This window comes from Rattus norvegicus, chromosome 5 (genome assembly GCF_036323735.1).
Source record: "Rattus norvegicus strain BN/NHsdMcwi chromosome 5, GRCr8, whole genome shotgun sequence".
In the NCBI taxonomy this organism is placed as follows: domain Eukaryota; kingdom Metazoa; phylum Chordata; class Mammalia; order Rodentia; family Muridae; genus Rattus; species Rattus norvegicus.
The window spans coordinates 52207674-52218692 of record NC_086023.1 but is presented as its reverse complement, the minus strand read 5'-3'; the positions used below and the strand labels follow the sequence as shown (position 1 = coordinate 52218692).

At 44.4% G+C, this 11019-nt stretch overlaps 1 long non-coding RNA gene across 1 annotated transcript; it reads left to right on the top strand.

Moving 5' to 3' along the window:
• Nucleotides 1-339: 339 nt before the first annotated feature.
• On the top strand, nt 340-7935 carry LOC108350947 (uncharacterized). The gene is made up of 2 exons (XR_001837925.3): nt 340-480; nt 7065-7935. It is a non-coding gene; the product is annotated as an uncharacterized LOC108350947 (long non-coding RNA).
• The last annotated feature ends 3084 nt before the right edge of the window (nt 7936-11019 follow it).

Sequence of the window (11019 nt, the reverse complement as noted above, 5' to 3'; positions counted from 1 at the left end):
CAGCGGCGGCCCCGCGAAGCCCGCTCGGGGACCCGAGGACACGGGCGGCACCCTCGTCTTCCCTTCGGCCCAGCCGGGGAGACCGACTAGCCGCGGGCCCTGCAGGGTTCCCCAGGAGCTCGCGGAAAGCTCGGAGGAACGGCGCAGCCCGTAGCGGTCGGCAGGCGGGCGAGCACGGCCTAGGGCTCCGCCACCGTGACGGCGCTTCTCCGAGCCCGCAATGGTCTCGGTGCGATGGACCCGAGTGGTCTTGTGTACCCGAGGCCCCTAGCTGCGCGGTGTGATTAACTAAGACACCGCTTCCGGGGTGCATCAGAACCTTCCAGAAATAAAAGCAAGGCGGTCACCTGGAATTTTAGTAAAAGCACATACATAAATGGGACCGGTCATGGATTGTGGAGGACAGAGAAAGGATGGTTCAGAAGGCTTCACGAAGGAAGTGGGTCTCAAGAAAGGAGGGACCCATAGAGATTACAGAAGGTAATATAGGTGGGATGAAGATTAATTAGACAAATTAGTGTTATATAAAAATCTTGTTTGATCTTATATTGTCAAGTTTGTAAGTGAATTATCTATAAGTGAATGCCATAGTGATTTGTCCCAGCCTACTGAAGTGGGAGGGTAAAAAAAGATTTAAATGGCATCTTTTAAGCCATTAAAGGTGATGTTTTCTGAATATCAGTAAGCTGATAATCTGATGAATAGAGAAGCAAGCAAAACCAAACTTCAATACGTTTCATTCAGCTTTCATTCTTTGTGTTCAGTCCTCAAATTCAACATCCAACAACCTGCCCAGCTCAGCAACTGACCTCATAACCAGGCCTGCCAAAGGGATGTAGTCATTCTCATTCACCAACCAGCTTCTGAGGGCCCTTTCCCATGAGGCTCTTCTCTTCCTCCAAACAGTGGAGGTAGAATGTTTCTCTTTTATTCTCGAAGCCACCATCACGTTGTCCTTGGGGACTCTTCCTTAGGTAAAAACAGCATCAAATCTGGCATTGAGTTACAGGCTGTGGCAAAGCTTAATTATAATCGCTGCAAGAGAAAAGCCAACTCTTGAGTTTTCTCTAAATAGAAACGTGTGCAGATAGGGTAAAATGTGGATAAAAAGGAAGTAAATGCCATTTAAAGGTTGCTACTTTCTTGACTGTTAACTGGGCGGGAAGGAAATTAATTTTCCCAGAAATGTAGGTTTGTCAAAAGAACAAATTCCTTCCAAGAAGAAAGTAACAATTTATAGCAGACAAAAAGATTCTATCCCAAATTAAATTTGGAAGAATTTTCACCTTGTTCCTGATAATAATCCTAAAGATAACTTAAAAAAAATTTAAACCAGTCTCAAGAGATACCACAAATGACAAAAAGAAGTTCAAACACTTCAGAGACTTGACAGCCTTGAGCTTCAATCCCCGTGTGTTCCCCTTTCCCTAGAGAGCGAACAAGGCCCTGTGACTGTGGGTCCCTCTCCCTTAGCACTGACGCCCTAATACAAACTCTACTGGATATCGAATGCTTGATCAATTCCTTTATTCTTCATGAGTGTTTGCAGTGACACCGATTATCTTTATGGTTGAAGAAAATTGAAGTCTTGAAGAAAGTAAGTGGTTCATTTAACTTCTCGAGTACAGTACAGGTTCTTAGCCTCCTGGTATATTATTACTGGTGTAGCCCAGGTCAGAAGTTACAGACCACCACACATGTAAGGCCAAATTATAGCCCTTTACTAAGCCAGCAACCAAGAACAGGCTCTTGCCCCTAAAGAATCTCTCGGCACCAAAGCTCAGGGTATATAAAGAGAAACCACGATGGCATTCGCAGGGTCAGGGGAACGTGTTTGCATTTGAGTTGACTATGAGTTGGTTATGCATCTGAGTAATGGAAAGTCCAGAATGTGCTGCCAAGGTGGATGTGACTGTTGGAGCATTGTGGAGAGGGCGTAGGAGCTGAAAAAGTGCCCAAGCCAACACAAAATGGAGCTACAGTAAGATCAGGACAAAACAGCATTACCGTAGTCATTTCACTCCTCATTTCTTTTAGCTACTTTTCGAATACTTGAACAAGGAAGGAAGGGACATCATGATCCCCATCTCCGTGTCTCTTTTGGGATTCCTTAGTTTCCAATGTGTGCCCACTAGCTTCTGGCTTGGTAGCCAGAGCAGAGCTGGAGAGCCGGACCCTGTAGTCTCTGGAAGGTGAGGCCGGTCCAGGTAGACCTTCACAGTCTGGGCTGCTTCCTTCTCAGGCAGTGTTGTTTTCCTTACCTGGACTTGGATCCATGGGGTGACACATCTCACCTAGTATTTAGATGTTGTCCATATTTAGCCACAGCTGTCTAGCCCTGTGTCAGAGTCCCTGTCTTACGTCATCTGATGTGTGATGGCTCATACCTTTAATCCCAGTATAGGGAAGTTGGAGTCAACCTGGTCTACAAGGTCTACAGATCAAGTTTCAGGACTGCCAGGGCTACACAGAGAAACCCTGTCTCAGAATAAAAACGGGGGAAGGGGGTGCACTTTTTACAGCATTAGCTAATTACCTCTCAGCCATGGGATTAGCTTCTCCTCCCAAGATGAGGAGAATTGGTAGCCAGGGTAAAGGGCCAACTGAACTAGTATGCAGTTCCCATACCAGTGGGGATGGCAGGCTTAAGTACAAGAGTTACCCTGTTCTCACAACTCATATGTCTGGCAAACTCTCATTTGTTTGAGTAGCTGTATTTGTCTCTCTGTTTGGGACATTGAGGATGTGGGCACAGACTCTAAGAGAACCTATTCCCCTACATGTGAGACATGAGGAGTAATTCATATTTTTAAACAAATCTTTTTAAATAAGTTTTATGTGCATCTGTGTTTCCCCTGCTTGTATGTCTGTGTGAGGATGTCAGATGCCCTGGAACTGGAGTCAAAGACAGTTGTGAGTCACCGTGTTGGTACTAGGAATTAAACCCAGGTCCTTCGGAAGAGCAGCCGGTGCTCTCGACTCCTGAGCCATCTTTCCAGACTGATCATCTTTTATAGGGAAGGAGGAGGTTTTCCTGGTCTGACCCACATAGCCAGAGACACGAGCAGCAGACTCCCGTCATATCTGACTGCCCTTGCATCTTTAGTTATTAAATGAGACACGTAATTTACTCTGATGGGGTTTGTGTTCTGATAGGGCATTCCTTGAACCTGCAGATGTCCTGACATGCAAGTGTGTTGTAAATCTAACCCGTTTTATGAAATCATTTCATTTTCAAAAACCAGTTTCTTAAATACACCTTAATTTGAATATTACTCCACATTAAACAAAGTTTAAACTTGTTTTGAGTTTCTTCAGGCTTAACTGTGATGACATACACAGAAGACTATGAAGACTTTATAAAGGCAGGTTATAAATTGGTCTCTCCCTCCAAGCTTGTCTCTGTAAATTAATTTCATTTGTGCTTAGGATGACTATAACAGAATTCATGCTTAGGGCTAAAGTGGGCAGGTAAGATTCCGTCTCCTGACCCAGGTTTCCGTGAGCTAAAACAGCAGATGACAATTTAGAAACAAAACCAAGAGTCTCTGGGTTTGGTGATACAGAAACAAAGGCAGACCACTGGCAGAGAGTAAGGGAATCCCAAGAATTAAGACTATTTTACATCAGAGGAAGTAGTCTTGGAGACCCAACAGTTAGCATAGCTTTCTCTGCAGTCTCCTGCCCAAGCAGGGCAGCTACAGGGACTCCCCCATAGAACAACTGGCACCCTTAGCCACTCTGAGGTGAAGTCCTGGATTCCCCGGCTGCCCTGCCGGGATGCCTCAATCTTAGTGGAGATAAAGTGGGGGAGGGGTTGCTGTGCCCCTGCCCACACTGCACTTCCTGCTCTGGTGACTCCAACCGCTGGCACACACCCTGTGCCACAAGCTAGCCTGCAGCCGCTGACCCTACCACACAGGGGCTGCCCTAGGGGCTCAGGGAGCACTTTAGGAGGACTGTTAACTAGGTTCTGGCTCTTTGGGAGGCCATAAATGGGAGCTGAGCAGTAGGATAAGAAGAGTTGAGATCAGACCCTGAGGGTCAGAGAGTCTGGGAGAAGTAGAGGAGGGAGGAGAAAGCTGGGAAAGAGGGGCCGAGAGAGGAGAAAGAGAGGCATAGAGCTTGGGGTGAAAGGAGAGAAGCAGATGGGGAGTCTCCAGACAAAATGAAACACAGATGGAATCAGAGGGCGGAGGACACCACAAGTATAATCCCAGAAAGGAATTGTAAGGTGACAAGGGCAGCAGATTTCTCTCTTAAAGGTGAGGTGCACACACCAAGTTGGTCATTAAGTCAAAGAGCTTGGAGAGCAGACCAGCTCTCTTGTTCCTGAGACAGAACCAAAGGAGACAGGGCAAAGACATTAATAGCAAAAATGCTACTCTCTGGGCAGAATCTGTCCAGTCACTCACACAACAATTCGGCCAGCCAACCATTAGAAACCCAGGTCTCCCAAACCCTCAGCGGAGTCAGAATCGGAATCCCAGGTCCTCTATTGGTGTCCCAATATAGCATGAGAGGACAAAAGAATGCCCAAACCCAAGGGCTCCCCAGGAGGCCTGGCCCTCATAGACCTTAGGGCTTCCCAGGAGCCCTGACCTTCTCAACCAGAACTGCATTCCTGGAAGAACCAGATGGACTCCATCTGTCTTGGTGTCTGGAAACACAGCAGCTATTCCAGACCTTTCTGGGCTCAGCAGGAGGCATAAGTCTCTAGAATGACTTCAAGGGGTACAGGTATGGACTAGGTTGAGTCCCATGTGCAGAAGGTAATATCACTGTGGCTCCTATGTCACAGTCCAGGTGAGAACGTTGCTGACCACCTTATATAGGCCAAATTATGGTCCTCTGTTAACCAGTGACCCAGAATAGGCTCTTGCCCCAAAGCAACTCTTGGCACCAAAGCTTGAGACTCAGGCTACAACATTTCTAAGGATAAAAGCACAATGACATCACTGTTGGGTATAGGTCAGGGGAGCCTAGCCACATTTGTTTTGACTATACAACCAACAGATATTTTGAATATCTGGGCCAATCAGGGTCATGGAAAGTTCTGGGCAGACACAAAGTGGAGTCAGGGTAAGATCTGGACAGGATGGTGTAACCTCTGTGGCCGCCACCATATTGACGAAATTTTAACATTTTCATTTATTTTTTATTATGCTTAAATACTCTGAAATCTTTATCAGAGGTCCTTAAAGTTTCAGTGCCTACATAAGAATGAGAACCCCAGGTGCGCCCAGGCATTCTGATTGAAACCCTGTTTGTTAATGCTCTAACAGCTTGAAATGACGTATGTGTTTCTTACACTTCAATGCTAGTTTCATTCTAGTCTTCATCACTTAAAACTATCCTTTTTCTTTGAAATGGTGGGCATGATGGTGCATGCCTCTATCCCAGCATTTGAGAAGCAGGCAGATCTGAGTTCAAGGCCAGCCTGACCTACAGAGCACGTTTCAGGATAGCCAGGTCTACTCAGAGAAACCCTGTCTCAAAAAACAAAGAGAAAACAAACAGAAAAACAACAAGGCCTGCGTTTTGTTCTTTACCTTAACAGTCATATATGATTACCTTTCCATAGTTGGGATACAAATACAATATAAATTATCCACAACCCTTCTCTTCAGAAATGGTCATGATTAATAGTTTGGTGTTTTCCGTGAGCATTATTGTAAAGCACATTTTAACAGTTCAAATCCTGTTGCATCTAGTTTTCTGTAGCACAGCTGCTGTCAGCTAATGGATTACACGGTTTGCAAACCGCAGTGCTGTGATCATTTGCCTGGATGGTATGAACTGGCTTATATCAGTATTTTCCTAGAGTAATATTTAGAAAGAAAAACATCCTAAACATTGTATTAGTGATTTTGAATATTTTGTAATAGGTCTTGCTCTTTTTCAGGGGAAAAATCCATCTGCCATAGTTTTTCCTATTTTTCCATCCCCCCAGAATTGAGGGTTTTTTAAACGGTCACATGTCTGATATTAATGTGACAGAAATGTTGTTTGGGTTATTATTAGGCTCCCAGGTTTAAACTCTTAAGGACAGGATGCTTTTGCCTGCCATCTGGTGGCCAGCAGAGAAATCGGGAAGAGACAAGAGCCTTGTTTTCTGTTCCTTCGCTGCTCACAATGCTGGACCTGATATATTTTTAGCACTCTAGTGGTACTAGGTGTTAGGCTGAGATGCCAGGTGAATGTACTGAAACCAACAGAGCACCCAGAATAGGACCTCCTGGCACCATGTGTTTGACAGAAACTATTCTTTCTCTTCCCTCCATGAATAAGCAAAAATAAAACCTCCAAATGACAGCGAACCACCATTTACATCATCACTTCTTCCTGTGGCTTTTTCCCCCCAGTCTTATGCATTGGTGTTTGGCCATCACATCTGTGAGAGGGTGTCAAATCTCAGAGTTACAGACAGCTGTGAGCTGCCATGTGGGTACTGGGATTTGAACCCTGGTCCTCCAAAAGAGCAGTCAGTGCTCCTAACCACTTGAGCCATCTCTCCAGCTCCTTCTATGGCCCTTTAAATCTATCTGTTTTCACAGAGACTCAGTTTACTAATACAGTCGTGAGCTCTGTGGCGCTCCCTCCAACCCCCCAGGACTCAGTAGTGGGAATGAGGGAGGGGTCCTGCTCAGAATCATGCTTTTGTCTGTCTGTCTGTACATGGACCGCATGCGTGTCACTTCTTTTATGAAGTTTTGTTCTTTGTTTTATTAGCAATGGGCTAGAGAGATGGCTCAACAGTTAAAAGCACTTATGGCCATGGCAGAAGACATTGATTCAGTTCCCAGTACCCGTATAGCACAACCACTAGCAACTCCAGTTGAAGGAATCCCACAGCCTCTTCTGATGTTGGCAAGCACCAGAGATGCATGTGGTACACGTACAGACAGACAAAATACCCAAACACATGAGTAAAACTAAAAAGAATTTTTGTTTTAAATTAAGTGCAGTGTTTGGCTTTCTTTTTAAATAAAAATTTTAAAAAATGACTTTGTCTTAAAAAAAAAAAAAAAAGAGCTTACAATCTGCCCCCTCCTCTCTCTCAGATCGGATGGACCACAGGCTGGGTTTGGCAAGCATGCTCTCATCTGCTAAGTTTGGCTCTAAAGGAAACACCTGCAGCTGAGATAAAACCGTCCTTCATGACCAGAAGAGGCGTCCAGATGTGCTTGCAGACAGCTGGGGTGTTTCTGTGTCTTCTGCCTTCTGAGGCCTCTCTTAAGAGCTCCCCATACCAGGCCCCTCTGCCACTCTGCATGTGCCCTTTTTCTTCTGTCCTCACGGTCCCTCCAATCTATTACTCCCTCAGTCCCAGCCAGGCAGCCGCCGACTGACGAGGCTCGGCGGTCTTCACACTAACGTGATTGCTCAAAACACTGCTGCCCCTTCCTCACGGCTGTGTTGGTTCCTACTCACTAGGAACTGAGTTCAATACTTTTAAGCCAATTTTTTTTATTTTATTCTCTGCTGTAATAGCCACAAACTTTAAAAAAAAAAAAGTTCATAAGTACACATCACATTCTTCACTCTGCAAAGGTCAGAGACCTTACAGGAATTATGGAACTTCCGGGCGTAATTCTGTGCCCCAGCATTCCACGCTATAATTACCAGTTTCTTTAGCACACTTGGATAACGCTGTGGCTTTCTCTCACAAAAGCTTTACAATATTGGCAAAGCTAATCCTGGGCTTCCCCACAGCTCACTTAGCACTCAGCGCCCCAGAAGTGTCACAATCCATCTATCTGCCTTCTGGTGCCCTGTGAAGAAATACTGGCACCAATTTTACTTCCCCAGAGGCTTGAAGGGGAGCTGAAGTATAGATGGTTGTAAACAGTCTATGCCATATGTGAAGGAGTAGGAAGTAGACGGTTTGGTCTTCCAATCTGTTGGTTTTGAATAAATTACTGTTCAGGGAAACAAGGTCTTTCAAAATCCTGAGTTGGTAGGAATTTTCTGTTATAAAAGTCACACGCCTCAGCCAATGGGTGCAGAGAGACAAACACCGGATGACTCATCGTTGCTGGGGGCGTGGCCTTGGGAAACACACAATGGTGGTCATCAGCAGAAAGCTCTTGAGTAATAGTTGAATAAAAAAGTATAACTTATTTGTGGAGATCACTAGGATGTTGGGTAAAATAGAAAATAGTCTCCTGGGTTGAGGGTCACTTAACAACGATACACTTGCCTAGTCAGTGTAACAGTGCCCTGGGGTAGATCCTGACACTGGGAAAAAATAAGAGAACCCATCCCAAGTCAAGCATGGTGGCACACCCCTCATTCCAGCACTCTGGCTGAGGGGAGAACACAAGCTCCAGACTGACCGTCTCAAACAAGCAAGTTGGTCTTCCAACTCAGTTAAATGTCCTCTGACACTAACCTACTCAATTTAGAGTGTGTAAGATCTTACCCACCCAGAGAACTGTTAGGTCATTGAAAATGTTCTGACGATGAAGGCACTAGGTACATTGAAGGATTTAATGGAGTGAAGGAAAGGAAGAGGAAATTTAAACATTTATGTAATTTGTTATATAAATGCAAAGATCTAAATATCTAAGTTGATCATTCAAATGGACTTTATAGCATTTACATGTGTTGCAGTATACATTAAGTGGTACTTTAAATAATAGTTTTTTGGTTTTGAGATTTCATGCATGCAGTGGAGGCCAAGAAAGAGCATCAGATTCCTTAGAATTTGAGTTAAATAACTTTTCAAATCTCATAATCAAGTTGGAAGACACACATATATATGTATGTATGTATATATACATATATATATTTATACACACACACCTATACATATATGTCTGTGTGTGTGCATGTGCATTTATTATATAGAGGACTTCCCTTGGTGATTATAATCCTCACGCAAAACAATCTCCCCTCTCTAGCTCTTTAACAGCTACAGGGGAACAAAGTCTCCCAAGAATATTTAAAACGAAGATCCCTAGATGACTTCCCGGATTTTGATTCAGGAAGCATGAGTTAGGGATGGGAATCTGCAGAATTAAACATCCTAGATGATGCTTAGAGCCTAGGCAATGAAATCAGGCAGTACTTTCTGGGTTGTCTGAGCCTCAGGAAAGTCCCTTTCTCACTAGGTGGACAGGCATACAGGTGTTATCTCTCCAGGAGAGCCACTTCACTGCTTTAGGGGGAAGTTATAGGGGGAGCCTAATAACTCCCTTACTAAAGGGCAGGGCCAGAAGCACCACCTGCTTTGTGTACTAAGGGTTCAAAAGGGCTGGGGCACTTGTCCAATATGTGGAAGGTCCTACACTTGGCTGATGCCAAAGGAAAACGGGATTTAAAGAAGAGAACAACAAAAGCCAGGCATGGTAGCACACACATTTAGTTCTACAACCCAGAAGGAGAGGCAAGCAGGCCTCTGAGTTTGAGGACATCCTAGTCTATATAGTTCCAAGGCCAGGCAGGGCTATATACTTAGACCATGTCTCAAAAAGGTGTAAGCTCAGTTTACATAATGATTTCTCTTCATTTGCATAAAATTAGAACTGAGTTATGAGATCTGGCTGAAAGCAGTCAAGGGTGGTGGCTGTCCCAACTTGTGGCCCAGCTGCAGAGAAGCTGAGGCAGGAAGATCTGTTGAGCCCGGAAATCCAAGATCAGCTGAGTGACATTAAGAGACGCCCCCAACTCAAAAGGTTTTTTTTTTTAAACTTTTTATTAAATGGACCTAACATAACCAATGAAACAGTAGTGTGTGTGTGTGTGTGTGTGTGTGTGTGTGTGTGTGTGTGTGTGTAGTAAACATCATCTTAAATTTCAACAAAAGAGACCATTCTGCTCCCAGAAAACTAAGCTCTGGGTACGTCAAGCCATCAACACACAAGCATGCTTTTCAAGTTGGCAGTTTACATCCCTGAAGGCTGTTACAAATGTCCTATCAACAGTAAAACAGTGTGCTTGGTTACGAACTACACCCAGCCTGTGTTTGTTGGGTGCATAGCGTACTTTCATCGTGACAGTCCCGTTGATTTTATGAATTCTGGTTCAGACACAGTTGGCATAACCCATGCATAAGTACTGCTATGGTTTTTAGTCATTTTCTATTTAAGGACCCAACATTTATTATGTTCACCAAATAGCACTTGGTGTCTATTCATCAGTTTCTATCTATACTCCTCCAAAAGCACTCCGCACAGGTCACTCACACTAACCTCCACCATTACAGTCAACCAAAGACGGTAATTCAGTACAACTCTTACACGGAAGTTGTACTTGACTCAGAGAGCAAAAGCCTGACTCCTGGTCTACACATCTTCCAAGTTCTCAACTCCTAAAACCAAACGAACAATGTTCCATTGAAGCCACCGTAGCCAGGAGACTGGCCTTTCTGTTCACAGTCACATTTGAGCGTAAGCAGTCTGTGGTGCATTAAGCTAATTCCCGAATCTAAGGTAAAATTCAAAACAAATGTGAGGACATGATCAATTCTAGTCACAGACGGAAACGTCGCCATTCAGACATCTTCAAGAGGTCACTGTCACAGCAGGCTTGAGGCAGCCGTCAATGTTGTGAGTAACTGAAGAGTGCATTTATGATCAGGAACGTGGGCCCTATGTCACAGGATTGTTCCTGCCTATCCTTCAAAGAAATCACATGCTCTTGAAGTGATAGGCTTTTAAGGCACATTTCAACAAAAAACCATTATATAACCAGCTTTAAAAATGGAAGCGCCACTTAGACATGCTAATTTTATGTGGTTTTACCAGACAGGCTAGTGCCTTATCTCGAAACTAAAGTCTTATTAAATACTCAAGTCTTTATCTATTCAAAGAGAAAGTCTTTGTAAAAAAACTATTACGAAAGGGAGCTGGGGAATACTAGCTTGGTAGAGTGCTTGCCCTCCCATGCACAAAGCTCTGGGCTCGATTCTCAGCACTGTTCAAGCCAAGCATGGTGGTGCATTCCTATAATCCTAGCGCTTAGGGGAAGTGGAGGCTGAAGCATCAGAAACTGGAGAGCATCCTTGGCTACTTG